Below are 19,993 nucleotides of genomic sequence, written 5' to 3'. Positions count from 1 at the left end.
GAATAGTGGTTGAAATCTTGAACCGAAACATGGACTTTATTTGGAACGAGAAAAAGAAAGTGAATGGAAAACTAAAAAGAACACAAACAGTGGCCGGACAGGGCGGCGGCAGTCAGTGGCGGCGCGCCGCCCTGTCTAGGGTTTTTTTCAAGTGGTGACGGCAAACGATACAGAGCCTAGATTGGCTCTGATACCATGTAAGATTTATAAAAGACTGAATTATCATTATTGAATGAGTCTGTTACAATATATAGGGATTACGAGTAACCCTAGAAACCTAATTGAGCCCGTGGGCCCATAGTCTAATACGGACAATAGTTGGTACAAGTTTAAGGACACTGTTCCTTTTAACACTTACACCAAAAGATTCGGTCATATCAAGATCTTGATTCCTCATGCCGACATTTACTAATTTCTAGTCAAAATGATAAAGTAAAGAGGAAAGTGGCAGCTCAATATTAGCTAATCCAAATGTTATACCTGGACATATTCTCCTTCCAGCACCAAAAGGTATATATTCAAAATCAAGCCCTCTATAATCTACTGACTTGTTAATAAATCTATCTAGATTAAATGTTTTTGGTTCTTTCCAATACTTTGGATCTCTACCAATTGCCCGCACATTCACAAACACTTTAGTCTTCACTGTAATTTCATACAAATTCACATTGCTTCCTGTTTTCCATTGGTAGCATCAAGGGTGCAGGAGGGTGTAATCTTAGAGTTTCTTTGATAACCATATTTAAGAAGTGCAATGAGTGGATGTCAGTTTCATCAATGGTTGATTTTGTGCTGATAACCTGCCTGACCTCGGTTTGGACCTTATGCATTATGCTTGGGTTCCTTAGGAGCTCTCTGACATTGCCCATTCTATGACCATTGATGATGTGTCACTACCCGCACCTAATACATCCTGAGGGGTAAATGGATCAAGTAGCCACCTTTAAAGATGCATATTTACTAGAATGATTGCTATGATATTGTCCATGGTTAAAATCAAGATTATAATTACACTTTCTCCATTTTTAAACATCTTACTCAATAATTTACAAGTTAATTGTGTTTACAATAAAAATTCTTATAATTGAAATAATCAATGAATAAAAGTGATTTAGATGGTTGCATAATTAGATGCAATAAAAAATCTATTTTGGGCGACTTTATTTGACCCATACGTTTTCAAACGGTATAGAGAACAAAGGAGGCTTGTATTAGATTGTAAAGTTGCAATTAGGGTTACACAAGGAGGGTGATTATATAGAACACCATATTACACATCTAGCCCCTATACTATAACTAATTGTCTTCTTTCCAACACTCCCCCTCAAGTTGAGTGGTGGGGTTACCAATACTTAACTTTCTCAAGCAGCTACTACAAGCATTTCCGTTGACGGCTTTTGTAAGAATCTCCGCGAGTTGATCTTTTGATGATACATATGGGAGCTCTATGATTCTTTCCTCCAGTTTCTCCTTGATGAAGTGTCGATCTACCTCCACGTGTTTTGTTCGATCATATTGAACTGGGTTTTCTGAGATTTGTATTGCAGTCGTATTGTCACACATAACTTTACTAGGTGCCCTTTGGGAAAATCCAATGTCTTCTAGGAGCTTCTTGATCCAAAGAACTTCGCTTAACCCTCGAGCTATACCTCTAAATTCCGCTTCTGCACTTGACAGAGCGACCACCTTCTGTTTCTTACTTCTCCAGGTAACAAGGTTTCCACAGACCAAGGAGAAGTACCCTGATGTTGACCTTTGGTTTCCCTTATCTTCTGCTCAGTTTGCATTAGTGTAGAGTTCAACATTAAATGTCCACTTGTTTTGAACAACACTCCATGGCCTGAGGTCCCCTTGAGATACCTTAAAATTCTCTGAGCAGTTTCCATGTGGGCAACTTGTGGTTGGTGCATGAACTGACTTACCACTCCAACCGCATAAGCTAATCAAGACGAGTGTGAGAGAAATAAATTAACTTGCCCACAAGCTGTTGCTACCTTTATTTTTCTAAAAGTTCTCCATTAAGTTCCATGTGAAGGTTGTGGTTCACCACCATTGGAGTATCTGCTGGTTTACAATCAGTTAACCCGGTTTCTACCAGGAGATCCAGGACATACTTTTTTTTGGCAAATGAAGATCCCCGTTTAGACCTGAGAACTTAGATCCCGAGGAAATACTTGAGATTCCCTATATATTTCATTTCAAACTTTGAGAATAGATTCTCTTTCAGTCGTGCTATTTCTTCTACATCATTTCCGGTAATAATCATGTCGTCTACATATATGATCAAGCAAGTTACAAGGCCGTTTCTTCTCTTGAGGAACAGAGTATGATCAGCATTACTTTGGTGATACCCGTATTCATTCATGGCTAAAGTGAACTTTGCAAACCATGCCCGAAGAGATTGTTTTAGCCCGTATAATGACTTTTTCAACCGACATACTTCCCTTTCTTTAAAACTCCCTGAAAAACCTGGAGGTGCTTCCATGTAGACTTCTTCCGTTAGGTCCCCATGGAGAAATGTGTTTGTAACATCAAACTGGTGGAGAGGCCACTCCTTATTGGTTGCCACGGAGAAGAGGACTCTGATAGTGTCCATTTTTGCAACCGGAGAGAATGTCTCAGAGTAATCGATCCCATACGTCTGAGTGTAACCCTTGGCTACAAGCCGAGCTTTTTATCTTCCAATGGAACCATCTTGTTTATATTTGATTGAATACACTCGCCGACATCCAACTTTTTTCTTTCCTTTAGGAAGAACACACTTCTCCACATGTTGTTTTTCATAAGAGCATGCATCTCTGTTTCCATTGCTTCTTTCTAGTTCTTCTTACCCTGGGCTTCCTTTACGGAACTGGGTACTTGTTCGGAGTATAGTGAGGTAACAAATGCTTTTGCACTGTTAGATAAGTTCTCGTCAACTATATTAGCTGTAGTATACCTTGAATTTCTAGTTTCCCTTTCTAGGGCGTGACGTTTTGGATGAACCCCTCTATTGGCTCTAGGGGGTAAAACGTATGTTCCCGGTGTTGTTCCAGAGCCTCCATCATGTTGTTCATTAGATTCGACCTCTCCTTGGACTGCATTGTTCTGCTCAGCAATCTCCACCTGTTCCACTGTCTCGGGACTTTCATGATTGTTAGTGGTAGCTGGATCATATTCAGACACATTTTCAAGGTTTGGAGAGTCACTTACCTCGAACACCAGTCTGGATGATTCTTGGGTGAGACTTTCGACAGGCTTAGTATGTGTGGATGTATGAGATGACTCGTCTTCGCTTGCGGATGGAATCCACTTCAACCAACTCAGTGAGTCCTCATGCTCTATCTCTCCTTGACCACTGAGATGGGATGTTTCAAGAAAGTCGCAGTGGACAGTGGTAATCACACGACGTCATAATGGGTTATAACATCGGTATCCTTTCTGATTCACCCCATAACCAACAAATACACATTTCTTGGCACATGGGTCAAGTTTAGATCGTTCGGTTTTGGGTATATGGGGAATAGCTGTACACCTAAAGACCCGAGGTGGTAAGGTAAGATGTGGGGGTAGTTTGGTGAATGTAGATAAGGTGTCTAGGGGAGTTTTTAGGTCAAGGGCTTTGGTTGGTAAACGGTTAAGAAGATACACAACTGTGTTTATAGCTTCGGGCCAAAAATATTTAGGAACTTTGGAATCAAGCATAAGGGCGCAACCCATTTCTACAAGAATGCCATTTTTCTACTTAACTACACCATTCTGTTCTGGTTGTTTTGGGCAATTGGTTGGTGAATCATTCCCCTCTCTTGAATAAATTGTTTCATGGAGTTATTAACGTACTCCCCTCCATTATCAGATCGTATGATATAAATGTTGGTTTTGACTTGAGTTTGGACCATGGTGTAAAACAGTCTGAATTTGTCAAAAACTTCAGATTTGTGTTTTAAAAAATACACCCATGTCATCCGGGTATAGTCATTAAAAAATAATAGGAAGAAACGAAGATTTTGACCTCCATTAGTTTTAGCTGGACCCCAAACATCGGAATGTATTGTTGGTACACTTTATGTGGACGCGACTCGGCTCGGTTCAAATCGGCTCGGTTCGACTTGGTTTCGACACGGTTAGGTCCGGCTCAAGCCCGACGTCACGACATTCCTCCGTCGTGCGCCCCAGAGTTCGACACGTGAAGCACGGAGCGCCGCGAACCAAGACCAGATGACACATCACCATGACATCATCACTGTGATGTCATGATGATGTCATAGTGTTGAAAATGCATGCACATAATTGAAGAAACCTTTCAAATGACGAAACACAATGTGTTTCGTCACTTTGTCATGCATAGCCCTGTTTCGTCGCCTGTTGGGCTTCTTCAGGCCCAATCTCTGGCCCAAAGGTGTTTCACCGAGTCCTTTTAGTTTCGTCAATGTTTGTGTTTGTTTCTGTGTGAAACTTGTACATGAGAGACGAGAGCTGTGAGACTTTGAGAGAGAGTCTTAAACATTGTTTGTATCCTGTAATCAATAGATATTGAATCTTTTGGTTACGCGTGTGTTCTTGTTAACTGTGTTTGGTTTGCACCATCACGGGGATTCCGCACCCGTTACCGTGTTTGTGATAAACAAGGATAGGTTTTCGTTATCGATCCACCGGAAAAAAACGGGACCTACAATTGGTATCAGAGTTTTGGCTCTTTTCCTTGTTTAAAACCAAACATAGTTCGGTTTTTATCAAGTTTGAACCTGATTGTTTATGATTTTCTGAAAAAGTGTTCTTGACAGTTTATATATTTTCTGAAAAATTTCCTAAAATCTGTTAGATCTTGCTTGTTTTGCTCAAAAGTTTTATCAAGAACCTTGTTAAATTGAGTGTTTATGTGTTAAACCGGGTTTTCAGTAAAAGTTTTAAGCGAATTCGGGTTTCGGAAAATTGTTCGGTGACCGGAATCTTCAAACCTTCATCGAGTTCATCAAGATATTCAAGTTGTTCTTGTTTTGTTCTTGATAATATCTGAGTTTGATCTTATATTGTTGAATTATTGAAGTGTTGTGATTATAATATTGATTGTTTGAAATCTTGTACAAAAGGCATGATGGATAGTTGGTAACCACAGTGACCGAAAGCATGGCTGTTTGACAAAAGGAACCTACTGTGTCAGAGAGGATAAGGCTTCAAAAAAAATATCTCATCAATTCCAGATCTTATCCATCCTTCTGTTTCGTCATTCACAATTTCAAAATCTCAATCTGTTTCGTCAACAATCAAGTCTGTTTCGTCATTCATTCATAACACTCACCAATCAGTTTCGTCGGCCAACATTAAGAAATAAGTTTCGTCGCATAAGGATCCTGAACTGTTTCGTCGATTCAAAACTTCAATCAGTTTCGTCGCTCAACATCACTCATTTTCGTCGCTTATCAAATTTATTTCAGTTTCGTCATACAGAACTGTTTCGTCGACATAAGTTCACAATCTTTTTTCTGTTTTGTCGACATAAGTTCACAATTTTTTTTTCTGTTTCGTCAACCTCTTTTTTTTTATATCAAACCGTTTCGTTGACATACACTCAGTTTCGTCGTTCATTAATTCATCATCAGCTGGTTTCGTCAAAAAGAGTAGATGAAGTTGTCGGCTGATAATATGTTTAGGGATTTTGACTTTTAGGGGCTGCTTTCTAATATGTGAGAAATTTGGGCTTACAGTAATTTGGGTTTGGGCCTAATCCTTACAAAAAAAAAAAATCACATAATAAATTATAAGTGGTTGTAGGCTTACTAAGTAAACGAAGAGTCTTCGTGACTTCTAACAATCCACCTTAACTCTTTGTTGGGTTTTTAAATTAAAGTCTCATTGGGCCTTCACGTTTGGTCTAAAAGGAATTTTTTTTGAACCTTTTTTTTTGTGGATATTAGCCTCAAGTCGCTGTTTGTTAACTTTTAACAATCAAGTCTTTTGTGGGATTATAATTTTTAGTGGACTACATTTCAAACAACACGTCTTCGTTGTGAATCACTGTTCGTGGAGTATAGTGTTCGTGGAAGCATAGTGTTTGCGAAAGATATTTGACTGTGTTTTCAAGTATTTAATCAGGTGTTCACTTTCATATATCAAACATGAGTTGTACGAGCCCATGGGATTGGAGTACGGACTCACAACCAGTTCAAAAACCGACTTCGATGGCCGAATATTTAGCGAATACCATACCTCGACAACAACAGTCAATAAGTGCAAGTCAATGGGCATTGGTGTCGAATCAAAATCAGAGCATTCAAAGTCTATTGCTTAGTGAAAGTGAGACGGGTAGCAACAATCGGCCGCCAAAGTTAAATCACATGAACGACTATCCATCATGGAAGGGTCGTTTCCACACATACGTTCAAGGGCAAAGCAACGAACTTTGGACATGTTTCATTAATGCATGCAACCCTGCCCTCGAAGTAGCAGCATCAACTTTAGCGGGTTTTACAGCGGGTTTTACTAATATGCCTGAAAACGACAAAAAGGCATATGATCTGGAGAAGAAGGCATATGCTATTCTCACTCAAGCACTTCACAAAGACATCTATCATCAATTCTCCTATTATAAGATCACGAAAGAGTTATGGGATGCATTGGTAGCGAGAGGAGAAGGGAATGCAGCTTCTAGAAAGACACGCCATGATTTACTGAAGAAAGAGTTTGAATCATTTCGATTCTTGGATAATGAAACTCTAAATGATATGACTTCTCGCTTTTATCATTTGATTAGTGAAATGTGTTCTTATAATGTTGCTGCAACTCATCAGGAAATGATTGCACGGTTTGCTGATGCTCTACCTCCTAAGTGGAGTCCATTCATTGAACTTCTAAAGCATACGGTATGGATACAACCAATGGCACTCTCTATGAATTCATTCAGAAGTTGGAGCACAAGAACGAAGAGGAAATTCGGAAAGCTAAAATGATTGCACCTCCTCAAAACACAGAAATGTATTTGCCTGGTTTTGGTCCTTCAGCTAGTTCTAGTTCCTTCAGCAACCAAAGCTTCAAACGGCGTTTGTGTCTAATACAAGCTCATCACCATTTCCACAGTGGAATCAAAGTGCTTATCTTTCACAATCCATACCCCAACCACAAGCCCAACAATGGAATCAAAGTGCTTATCTTTCATCTTCCATACCCCAACCTCAAGCCCAACCACAACAACAACAAGCACATTATACCAATAATCCTTCACTCCAAAACACCAACACTGTCAGAGTTGATACTTCCAATCTTTCAAAAGTTAGTGTAGAAGTTGCTAAGGAACATCTGGAACTTCTCAACACAATTTTTAGTTCCTATTGTGGATTGGTAGCAGGTCAAATTGGAAACATCAATATGACCAATGAAGATTATCAGCTGATAGACCGTGATGAAATGGAGTTAATGGACATCAAGTGGGCTTTTGCAAGTGCTGTTAGAAGGGCAAAGGATTTCATGGCTCGAACAGGAAGAACTTCGTTGGAAGGCAAGAATGACACGAAGTACGGGTTACATAACAATGCGGTTACTTGTTTCAATTGTGGCGAAAGGGGACACTTCAAACGTGAGTGCACTCGGCCAAGCAGACAAGGCAACCAGAATCCATTCAGAAATCAGACAAGTACTTCCAATGCCAATCAAGATGACCGTGGAAAAAGGGATAGTAGCTGTGAACAACACCACCAACCAGAACCAGTCTGGACCATCAAACACCAATCGAGCATTGACCGTTCAAGCTGATGAAGGATATAATTGGTCTGTACAATTCGGAGATGGTAATCAAGGAGGTGGAACTGCTTGCTATGCAAAAATCATCAACCACATCAAGCATGTTCACAAAGAAGAATTTGCTGAAAGTGATGATAGCTCGGGTTATAGCGGGAGTTCAGATGAAGAAGGCTCGAATGCGGGAGATTATAAGTCTGAAGATGGATCTTTTTCTTGTCAAACTGCCTTTATGGCAAATGTCTCCGCCTCTACGAGTCAGGTAAAATCTGAAACTCCTAGCATATGTAGTGATTGTGCTAAGATGAAACATGAATGTGCTGAATTGAAACGTGAATCTGAAACGGTTCATAGTCACAATCAAAGTTTGGTTATTGAACTGTCAAAGTGCAAAGAGGCAAATATGGCTTTAGTTAGAAACGAAAAGGAATTTAAATATGTCATTGAAACCTTAAAGAAAAGTGTTTCCGAAGTGAACAAAGTTGTTTATCATAAACAAGTTAGTATTAACGATTACATTAACATTGTTGAGGAAACCAAAAAGGAACTAGCCATTGCCAAATGCGAGCATGATGCTATTAAGCAAAAATTGGAGAGTTATTCTAACTCCCGATTTGTGCTTGATCGCATCATTGACGTTCAACAACTAAAGGGAAACATGAAAGGTGTTGGGTATAAGAAGTGTCCGCCCCCTTTAAGACATAATTATACTCATATGCCCGATGAAGAGGATATGCCTCGGTATGAACCCAGTGTGCCTCTTGATTATGAGGAAGTTACTACTGGCCTAGGGTTCAAACCGGACAATTCATCGGAGGGCTCATCTGATAGCAAAGAAAAGTCATCATGTGCTTCAAATCAAAGTCCTCCAACCATTGAGGACTATGATTCTTCGGATGATGAATCAGATGTGAGTGACCAGGATGAATCACTTGATGAGACGAAAGGAGTAGAAATTCCAATTGAGAATCATATTCTTTGTGATCCTCCTACTCCTGCAGTGCAACCTGTTGCCAAGCAAGTGATAGATACTGTCAAGAATGACAAGAAATCTGTGTCTACCATTAAGAGTAATAATGTGTCGTACACTTTGGTTGGTGATTCTAACATCTATTCAGATAAAGATTTTCCAATTAAAAATGTCAATCCATCTATGATTGATAAAGTTTTTGAAGATAACACAAGCAAGTTTTTGGGAAAGACAATTCCAGGAGTCATTGTAACTCAATGTGACCCAATTCCAAAAGCTGAAATCAGGAAACAATTTGGAAATCAAAAATCACCAACAAAGCAACAACCTGTTGCTTCTAAGGGTAAACAACTAGAAAGGCGAGCTCAAAAGACTAACGTTTCTCGATCAAAATTTGAAACAAAAGGAGCTCGTTATCAGAAGAAAAACAGTAATGTCAAATTTGTAGCATCAAAGGGTACGGATAAAATTGAGACTTTTGAAAACAAATCAAACACCGATTTTATCCAACAAGTCAAGATTTTAAAACGTGACAGTCAAAACAATTACACTCGACATACAAATGGGTGTGATGAAAGAGCAAGTACCTCAGGTTCTACAGGTTCGACATCTGCTAGTCGATCAAATTCTCCTAAGTTTGTTGAAAGGAGAACGTGCTTCAAATGCGGGAAGTTTGGGCACATCATTAAAGACTGCACAAACTCGCCCAAACCAAATTTTGTTGAGAAAGCACCACCTGAAAAGGTTCACCCTCAACGTCGTCCCGTTTCACCAAAACATGATAAAAGAACTGTTAAGGAACAAGAATCGAAACAACGGCGTCAAAACATCAAAGCTGTTGAAAAGGCTTTAAAATCTGAAGTCAAAACGGTCAAAAAGGAACCAAGTTCTTCACAACCATTAAAACCAGAAGTTTCAAAATCTGTTTACAAAACTCAATCTGGTAAACAAAAACAAACTTGGAAACCTAAATCGGGTGAAACTTTAGGGGGAGGTGCTGTGTTTGAAAATCATCAGGAAATTGAAATTACATTTCTTGATTCTCAGGGGCAACCCAAGTCTATGAATGTAACACCCCGTGCTTTCGAATGTCAAAGTCAAAGTCCAAGTCAACTTTGACTTTCTTTGACTGTAGATAGTCGATTTTGTGTTTTAGTTGTATTATGTGGAGTAAGTGTTGTAATCAGCAAGAACCGAAGTAACCGAATGTGTTTTTAACGCGAAGCGATCTGCGACTGTGAATGATAGGAAGTAACAATGCGATAAAGATAACCAATCAGTAATCAAACCGATCTAACAATCAATCGAACTCGAGACTCGAATTATGCGAATTGTGGTATTATTATACGTGTGTGTGTGCCTTATGTGTTACTTGTGCGTGCTTACTTTATGTTTGGTGTGGTATTCAAGCAAATCAATCGAAAATCGAATCGAAACGCGAAAAGCAATCGAACTCAATCGAAACCGACATCGAAACGTGACTTATAGAAGATTGTATGTTAGATATAGTGGTTGGGATTAAAAGTAATTTGACTAGGAACTCTATCGTATCCGTATCATCGTCCATCGAAATCGAAACGTCGAAAATCGTCGCAAAATACTCAAAGTGCGTGGCGGATCGAACAGGAAGCATCCTGAACGAACAGGCCAGCCGATCGGCTCGCACCTTGCCAGCCGATCGAGCAGCCCACTCGATCGGAGCTCCCAGCCGATCGGCTGCCACTTTCCTCTTATGGAAGCCTATAAATAGGGCTGTCATTGTCATACTTTCCATTTTTGGAAAGCTCTGACAGAACCAGCTATCTTCTTCACCTTTTCTCAGATTTCTCTCAATCCCGGTAAGTTTTCACTCTAATTCTTGTACGTTTTTTATCATTACTTGATTCTACACCTTTCTATCTTTCAAAACTTGAATTCTAACCGTGAAATCACCAAGATCTAAGTGTTCTTGGGTGATGTCATCATGGTGTTCTTGAAGAACTTCAAACTTTGGCATCATTCAACCATGAATAGCTTAGATCTAACCGATTTCCACATAAACAAGTTAAGATCCATCATAGATCTAAACATTTTCATTATGTGAAGGATTGAAAGAAGAATTTCCAACTTTCTTTCAACTCTTTTACACTCAATGCTTTCAAACCGATAGAAACGGAGCTTGCACCGGCTAAACTAATCATTCAAATAGTTAAAAGGTTCAAGACTCAGATTCTATGAACAAGGTTCACCGATTTCGGGTTAAACTCTAAAACCGACAATCTGAACCGTTCACCGGCCGGACTTGGGTGATTCCTGTTCGAGCCAAGGAAACAAGTAGGAACGGAAGTTATCATAGTTCAACACGTTGTCAAGTTACCTTGAAAGAGTGACAAATAAACAAACAGCCAAGTGTTAGACGAAAGGCCGACCAGGTCAGAAATGCTGGCCGAACGACTAGGCTGTTCGAACAGCCCAGCCGATCGGACACACCAGCCGATCGACCGGGCCAGCCGATCGGCTAGCACATGGCGCCCCACCCTTCCAAACTTTTGAAGTATAGTATTGACGAAGTAATGTTCGATCGAATGGGTCACTCGATTGGAAAACATTACTGTTCGGATCATGAGATACTATGCTTCAACACTTAATCGTTTTCACAACTCGTTCGTAGTAGGGAATGTCAGCCGATCGAACAGACTGTTCGATCGAGTGACATTCAGTGGAGGACCACTCCTGAAGTTCCTAGCCGATCGAGTAAGCTAGTCGATCGAGTGAGCTAGCCGATTGAGCGAACCGCTCGATCGACCGACTTGAAAGGTAGGAACACTTCAGTGTTCTCAAATGCTGCAACGAAAACTTCAAAAGTTCAAATCCTCAAACACAAACACACCAGAGGAAGAAACAATCCACTTGAATGGTCCAGCCGATCGAGGCAACCGGCCGATCGAACAGGACTGTCCAATCGGATATACCAGCCGATTGAACAGGCCGTCCGATCGAACCTGCCGTTCGATCGACCAGCCTACTCGATCCATTCACACTTGTTTACTTACCACGTTACTCATTGTTGTGCTATCGAACTATTCAGGCTAATCTTACTCTCAGCGCTCCCTTCAATCCACAATCAATCACTGTGAGTATACTCGATCCCTTTTTGCTTTTAGCACTTTTGGGTGTTACATACGTTACCTATCAAATCACAATCAAACACAAATTATTTGAACGCTAACCATTTGCATGTGCTACTTGACTAAATGAATGCTGTTTATTATGTTTACACGTGGAATGCTATCTACCTGCCTTAGCAACATAGTACTATAGTTTGGACTCAGCACCCGTTCACACGGGGGTTGTTAAGGACAAATACTTGCATGGATTACGGTGGTAATCATGTATTGCGAACCGTCTCGGACGGTCAACCCGCAGTCGTTGGTATCGATGGTCCCATGTCGATAATTAACATGCATCGTTTTCCTCTGCGTACGTGCCTGGTTATGTATTCGAACTCTATATGCTATTACTAAACTTGTGTGCTCACCTTTACATTTTATGTATTGACAATATTCTAACGTATGTGACAGGTAATTAGGATGCTTATCTGCTAAGGAAGCGAGGCTAGAATAAAGATCTAGAGGCCAACGAATAGATGTAGGTCGTGGTCTACCTAGGGGTCTCTAGAAGCAAATAAACAATGGCCATGGAGCCATTGGAGTTGTCCGATCCGGGGTCTATGGCATTAGCTGTCTGTAGATCTTGTCCGGATAAGTCTTAATGACTTCAAGCAATACTTTTATTCAATTGGTTTGTAATAATTAAATCTGAGTTGTCGGAACGGAATTTATTCGCCTAGTTGCTTCTATGATAACTTGTTTATTTATTTGGGATACGGTATGGGACGTATCATTAAACTGAATTTGTAATATAGTTATGGTGGAAACTTCTGGACAATCTGTTTCGCTCAGTGCTGCGCCCCGATGATTCCGCCATCGGTTGGGGTGTGACAGATTGGTATCAGAGCCATAACTATAGGGAATTAGGCAGACACGACCTAGTCCGGGTCGCTGTCTTAGAGACCTAGACTATAGTTAGGAACACTCAGACCCAGTTTATGTGCCTTATTCTGTAATTCTTCACTATCACTGCGCTCAAATTTTCAACTAACGTCAGGCGATTCAGTCAGGAAGAGGTGTGAAAACCGCAAACTCCCGACTAAATTTCCTGACTTATGGGGATTTTATTCCTTCATCTCGATATCTTCGTCAATAAACGAGGAGAATTATACCAAATCAGGTGTGAAACCCCCATTTTGAAGAAAGTTCTTCTCGATTTTACTAAAAAACAAGGAAGAAATTGCTAAGCCAAGGGGTGAAACCCTAACCTTAGTAGTTTGTTCTGTATTTTATTCATCTCACCAAGGCTTCGATGGACTCCGACGACCTGAACTCACAAGTATGACCTCGGAGGTGCGTGTGGAATGCCCAAGAATCGAGGCAGAAACACAACCTCTAGAGTCGGAAGTGATGACAAGTCTACTGTGAATAGTCGAGTTGCCTTGGTTAGTCGATGTCTAGTAGCCGCAGACAATCTATCTCTCGATTTTATATGTTTCGAATTTGACAAGTCAACAGGTACACTTGTTGATTTTATGTGTGATTTCTCTGTTTTGTGTTTATATTTGCTTTCTCTGTTTTATTTTGGGATGATATTAGATTCTGCTATTATTTTAATCAACAACACACGACTCGTACTGTTATTCTATCCCTAATCGACACCCAGCTATCGCAAATCTAGACGGTATCATACTATGATATGTTATACGACTAAGTTAGACTATACCATACGATGCTATCAGATACAATATCCAAACGACACGCGAACTTTGAAGGATAGGTTTCTGTTTTCTGACTGCTTCAGTAATTAAGTGCCTAGGTATTTGCGTGTTTCCGTATTTTGTGCTCCAAATATTTATGTGCTTCTGTGACCTACGTGTTCTATGTGCTTCTGTGCTTATGTGTATCTGTGATTATGTGATTATGTGATATGTGATTCGACGTGATTCTATGCTTTAGATAGTGGTAGGCGTGTGAGGTGAGATTCGATTACGCTGTGTTGAGTCCTGTGACGATGTCCATTGCAGACCATGTCGTCGTCTGCATCACGTCACCGTCTGACTCGCCAAGAAAAGAGAGACCGACGTCTCGCTGCTATCATCTCCAAACAAGTGGGGAAAGCCGTGAGTGAGGTGTATGAAAATGCCAGCAAAACGTCCGAGGAATCCCGAGCTGGGAACCCTAAGGATTCAAGCAAGACCGCTTTTAGCTTCAAGCAGTTTAAGGCATGCGGACCGAAGGAGTTCACCGGTGAGGATGGCCCTACCGCCATGTTTCATTGGTTCGACTCAGTTGAAGTCACCCTGCGACAAAGCGGATGCCCCGAAAATCTCCGCACTCTCAATGCTACTGGCGTCTTCCAGTCCCGTGCTCTAGACTGGTGGACTGCTGAACGAAACAAGCGTGGGAATGATGCAGCTTACGAGCTGACATGGGAGGAACTGAAGGCAATTATGATCGATGAATTATGCCCTCCTCATGAACGCCAAAAAGCTGGAGGATGAATTCTGGGTCATCAAGCAGAAAGACGGAGACAACGCTGCCCTCACTGCTCGCTTCAAGCAGCTCAGTATCATATGTCCCGATCAGGTCAAGACTCCAGAGATGACCATCAAGAAGTATATCCGAGCTCTGCCAGACTGTGTAGCAGATTTTGTTCACGCCTCCAAGCCAGCAACGATCGAAGAAACCTACCTACTCGCCGCTGAGATCAATGATAAGCGAGTCAAGTCTGGTTTCTGGGATAAGCAAACCAAGTCTCTCCATCAAGCCACTACGACACCCACCGACTCATCTGCTCAATCCTCCAAGTCTTCAAGAAGGAAGAAGAAGAACAACAACAACAGCTCCAGCAACAAGAGCTGTGCTGCCGCGACAAACGCCACTCCCCTGCAAGCGGTACCAGCGCAACAGCAGCACCACCAGCGCTCAGCTCCAGTGATCAATGCACCGCCAGCGAAGCGTGCATACACAGGCCCTCACCCACTCTGCCCGACATGTTCGTATCATCATCCAGTGGGTCTAGCTTGTCGTTTTTGCGCTCACTGCAATCTGTACGGTCATTTCACTGCGAACTATCGCTATGGTCCTCGTCAAGCCCCAGTTCAAGCTACTGTCAACCAAGCTCTACTCCTTGCCCCTCAAGGCCAGCAAGCAGCTCAAGCACCAGCAGTCAATGCTCGAGTCTGCTTTGCATGTGGTGACCCTAACCACTTTGCCAACAGATGCCTGAACAGGGTGGTCAAGCAAGAGCCCCAGCAGCAACAGCAACAACAACAGCCTCAGCACCAGCAGCAAGCAGCCCATGCCCGAACCTTTAACATCAATGCCCGCCAGGCTCAGGCAGATAACAACGTGGTTAATGGTACGTTCCTTGTGAATGGTATTTATGCATCATGTTTGTTTGATACTGGAGCCAATAACTGCTTTGTGTCATTTGAATTCGAGAAGCTCCTTAGTCGTAAGCGCTCTTATCTGTCCTCGTCATTCGAAGTCGAAGTCGCTACAGGAAGAACTATTGCCGTTAATTCAATACTCCGTGATTGTACTCTCGAACTCAACAATCAGATCTTCCCAATCGACCTCATTCCGATGCAACTCGGAAGCTTTGACGTCATAATAGGCATGGGCTTTCTTCTTGAAAACCATGCTGAAGTTGTGTGCTTTGAAAAGATGATTCGATTCTCGCTCGCGAATGGTGATCTTCTATGTGTATATGGTGAAACAGCATCGAAGGGTCTCAAGCTTATGTCATGTATTCAAGCCAGCAAGTATCTTCGCAAGGAATACCGAGCCTTCTTGGCCAACATTGTAGTAGCGGAGAAGGGAAAGAAAAAGAAAGTTGAAGTCAAAGATGTTCCAGTGGTTCGTGAATTTCCTCAGGTGTTCCCTGATGATCTTCCCGGACTACCACCAAGTCGTGATATCGACTTTCGTATTGACCTCATTCCTGGAGCTAACCCCATTGCCAAAGCCCCTTATCGACTCGCTCCATCCGAAATGCGGGAACTCTCGAATCAACTCCAGGAATTACTCGAAAAAGGCTTTATTCGCCCAAGCACCTCTCCTTGGGGCGCGCCAGTCCTTTTTGTCAAAAAGAAGGATGGATCGTTCCGGATGTGCATCGACTATCGGGAATTGAACAAGCTAACCATCAAGAACCGATACCCCTTGCCACGAATTGACGATTTGTTTGATCAGCTACAAGGTGCAGCATGCTTCTCTAAGATCGATCTGCGTTCAGGATACCATCAGCTACGGATTCAAGAGGAAGACATTCCTAAAACTGCTTTTCGGACCCGTTATGGCCACTACGAATTTGTTGTTATGCCCTTTGGTCTAACCAACGCACCCGCGGTTCTCATGAATCGTGTGTGTAAGCCTTATCTTGACCGTTTCGTCATCGTGTTCATCGACGATGTCTTGATCTATTCCAAATCGAAAGCCGAACACGCGCAACATCTACGTTTGGTTCTCGAGTTACTTCAGGGAAACCAACTCTACGCCAAGTTTTCCAAGTGTGAATTCTGGTTGGAGGAGGTTCAATTTCTGGGTCACATAGTGAATAGTCGAGGTATCCATGTCGATCCTGCGAAGATTGAAGCTGTCAAAAGCTGAATTACGCCTAAGAACCCGTCTGTAGTTCGTTCTTTTCTCGGACTAGCGGGCTATTATCGACGATTCATTGAAGGATTCTCCAAGATCGCTGTGCCGCTCACCGCTCTTACCCATAAGGACAAGCCTTTTGTGTGGGGAAACGCACAAGAGACTGCCTTTCAAACCCTTAAACATATGCTGTGCAACGCACCGATTCTTACACTGCCTGACGGAAGCGACAACTTCATTGTCTACTGTGATGCTTCTAACCTTGGTCTCGGCTGTGTTCTCATGCAGCGAGACAAGGTTATAGCTTACGCATCTCGTCAGCTCAAGATCCACGAGAAGAACTATACAACCCATGACCTCGAGCTAGGCGCGGTTGTCTTTGCATTGAGGATTTGGCGACACTACCTGTATGGCACTAAGTGTACGATCTACACTGATCACAGGAGTTTACAACACATCTTTAATTAGAGAGAGCTTAATATGCGTCAACGCCGATGGGTAGAACTTCTCAACGATTACGACTGTGAGATTCGATATCACCCAGGCAAGGTGAATGTGGTTGCTGACGCGCTCAGCAGAAAGAGTTACGTGCTCAGTACCCGAAACATCCAAGCCCAGCACAACCTCGAAACCCTCATCCGAGAAGCTCAACATGCTTGCTTTAACGAGCGTACATTGAAAAGAGAGAGAATCTATCACGACAGAGCTCAGTTAGTAAGCAAATCAGATGGAATATTCTATTATCGGGACCGAATTTGGATCCCTAAGCGGACCGATTTGCGAAAGATTGTCATGAACGAAGCCCACAAGTCCCGATATTCTATTCATCCCGGTGCAGACAAGATGTACCAGGACCTGCGTTATAAGTACTGGTGGCCGGGTATGAAAAGGGATATCGCTCTGTACGTTGGAAGCTGTTTAACCTGTGCAAAAGTCAAGGCTGAACATCAAAGACCTTCTGGCTTTCTCGAACAACCGCCGATACCTATATGGAAGTGGGAGAGTATAGCTATGGATTTCATAACGAAGCTCCCGCCCACGCCATCAGGTCACGACAGTATTTGGGTCATAGTTGATCGTCTAACGAAGTCAGCCCACTTTTTGCCTATACGAGAAGACTACAAGGTGGAGCGACTAGCCCAAATCTACACCGACGAGATCATTCGTAATCATGGTACGCCTCGTGACATCATTTCAGACCGCAACGCTCGGTTCACTTCGCGATTGTGGGAAACGTTTCAAGCGGCCCTTGGTACGTCGCTTAATCTGAGTACTGCATTCCACCCTCAAACCGACGGACAGACTGAAAGAACGATCCGTACTCTTGAAGACATGCTCCGAGCGTGTGTTATAGATTTGGTGGTAGTTGGAACAAACATCTGCCATTGGTGGAATTCTCGTACAATAACAGCTATCATGCCAGCATCCAAATGGCACCTTTCGAGGCTTTGTATGGTAGAAGATGTCGATCACCTATTGTGTGGCACGAGATCGGTCACTCGCAACTAACCGGTCCCGAGATTCTACAAGAAACGACTGACAAAATCCACCATATAAGAGACAACTTGGTAAAAGCTCGGAACAGACAGAAAAGTTACACCGATAAAAGACGCAAGCCCCTTGAATTTGAAGTTGGTGACTACGTACTCCTAAAGGTATCACCTTAGAAGGGTGTAGTCCGATTCGGCAAGAAAGGGAAACTCGCGCCTTGATATGTTGGACCTTTTAGGATTCTGGAAAGAATCGGAAAGGTCGCCTATAGACTCGAATTACCGGAGGAACTCAGTAACGTCCACCCGACTTTCCACGTCTCTAACCTCCGAAAATGCCTTGCTGATCATGATCTAATCGTACCACTCGACGATCTTCAGGTCAACGAAACGTTACACTTCATGGAAAAGCCTGTCGAAATCATGGATCGCCAAACCAAGCAGCTCAGGCGCTCTCGCATCCCGATCGTGAAGGTCCGATGGGAAGGCAAACGAGGCGCGGAGTTCACTTGGGAACTCGAAAGCGACATGAAGGCCAAGTACCCGCAGTTGTTTAAATAAATAGATCTGAAGCATCAAATTGGTAAATCACGGTGTTGTGTAGCCTTCGAGCCTAATTTCGGGACGAAATTCCCTAAACAAGGGGAGGCTGTAACACCCCGTGCTTTCGAATGTCAAAGTCAAAGTCAAAGTCCAAGTCAACTTTGACTGTAGATAGTCGATTTTGTGTTTTAGTTGTATTATGTGGAGTAAGTGTTGTAATCAGCAAGAACCGAAGTAATCGAATGTGTTTTTAACGGGAACCGATCTGCGACTGTGAATGATAGGAAGTAACAATGCGATAAAGATAACCAATCAGTAATCAAACCGATCTAACAATCAATCGAACTCGAGACTCGAATTATGCGAATTGTGGTATTATTATACGTGTGTGTGTGCCTTATGTGTTACTTGTGCGTGCTTACTTTATGTTTGGTGTGGTATTCAAGCAAATCAATCGAAAATCGAATCGAAACGCGAAAAGCAATCGAACTCAATCGAAACCGACATCGAAACGTGACTTACAGAAGATTGTATGTTAGATATAGTGGTTGGGATTAAAAGTAATTTGACTAGGAACTCTATCGTATCCGTATCATCGTCCATCGAAATCGAAACGTCGAAAATCGTCGCAAAATACTCGAAGTGCGTGGCGGATCGAACAGGAAGCATCCTGAACGAACAGGCCAGCCGATCGGCTAGCACCTTGCCAGCCGATCGAGCAGCCCACTCGATCGGAGCTCCCAGCCGATCGGCTGCCACTTTCCTCTTTTGGAAGCCTATAAATAGGGCTGTCATTGTCATACTTTCCATTTTTGGAAAGCTCTGACCGAACCAGCTATCTTCTTCACCTTTTCTGTAGGATCGTGTAGCGACCTGATGAGTCAATCAGAAGAGCGCTCAGACCGAATCAGAGGCGGAATTCATTGATTTGGTCTTCATTCAGCTTGTATTCACTATTAATTGTCTCTTGTATTGATTATAACGAAAATACAGTCACGGAGACACTTCGACAGAGCTTCGCTGTCGGAAATCACAATTGTTACCACTCTACCACTTATGTCCGTTTGAAATGGTATTTATACTAGATACCTGACCGTTTGAAACATGCTTCAAACGGTCACCCTTCAAACGTAAAGGCTTCAAACGGACAACAAACTCAAACGGACAGCAATCTTTCAAACGGCCAGCTTGTCTTCAAACGGCCAGCTATCTAAAATCTTGATTTCTTGTCCAATCTGATCTGCAACAAACCCGAGACTCGACATAAGACGAAGACGACAGATGACTGCACCAACAGACTCCCCCTCAGATGTTGACGAGTCTTAAGTGTCGAGTCTTCATAAACTTCAGTCTTGATCTGTCTCTAGGCTTCACTATCCGTCTATTCATCTTATCCAGGATCTTCTTCTCTTTGGCTCTAGCCTCTTCAGACTTCCCCTTTCATCATGATGGGATCGCTATCTGGAATTTGCTATCACCTTGAGATCAAATCCTAGCTTTATCTCTGATAAGCCCATTTCCTGCACACTTCTCACCGAAACAAAAGTTTTTACTTAAATCAATAAGTAAAACTTACTTAGAAATAG

The 19,993-nt window shown here is 42.2% G+C and overlaps 1 pseudogene; it reads right to left on the bottom strand.

Moving 5' to 3' along the window:
* Positions 1-277: 277 nt before the first annotated feature.
* Positions 278-19,993, bottom strand: part of LOC110888056 — a 34,431-nt pseudogene continuing 14,715 nt past the window's right edge.

Source organism: Helianthus annuus, chromosome 11, assembly GCF_002127325.2.
Source record: "Helianthus annuus cultivar XRQ/B chromosome 11, HanXRQr2.0-SUNRISE, whole genome shotgun sequence".
In the NCBI taxonomy this organism is placed as follows: Eukaryota; Viridiplantae; Streptophyta; class Magnoliopsida; order Asterales; family Asteraceae; genus Helianthus; species Helianthus annuus.
This window is presented reverse-complemented; position numbering and strand designations above follow the sequence as displayed.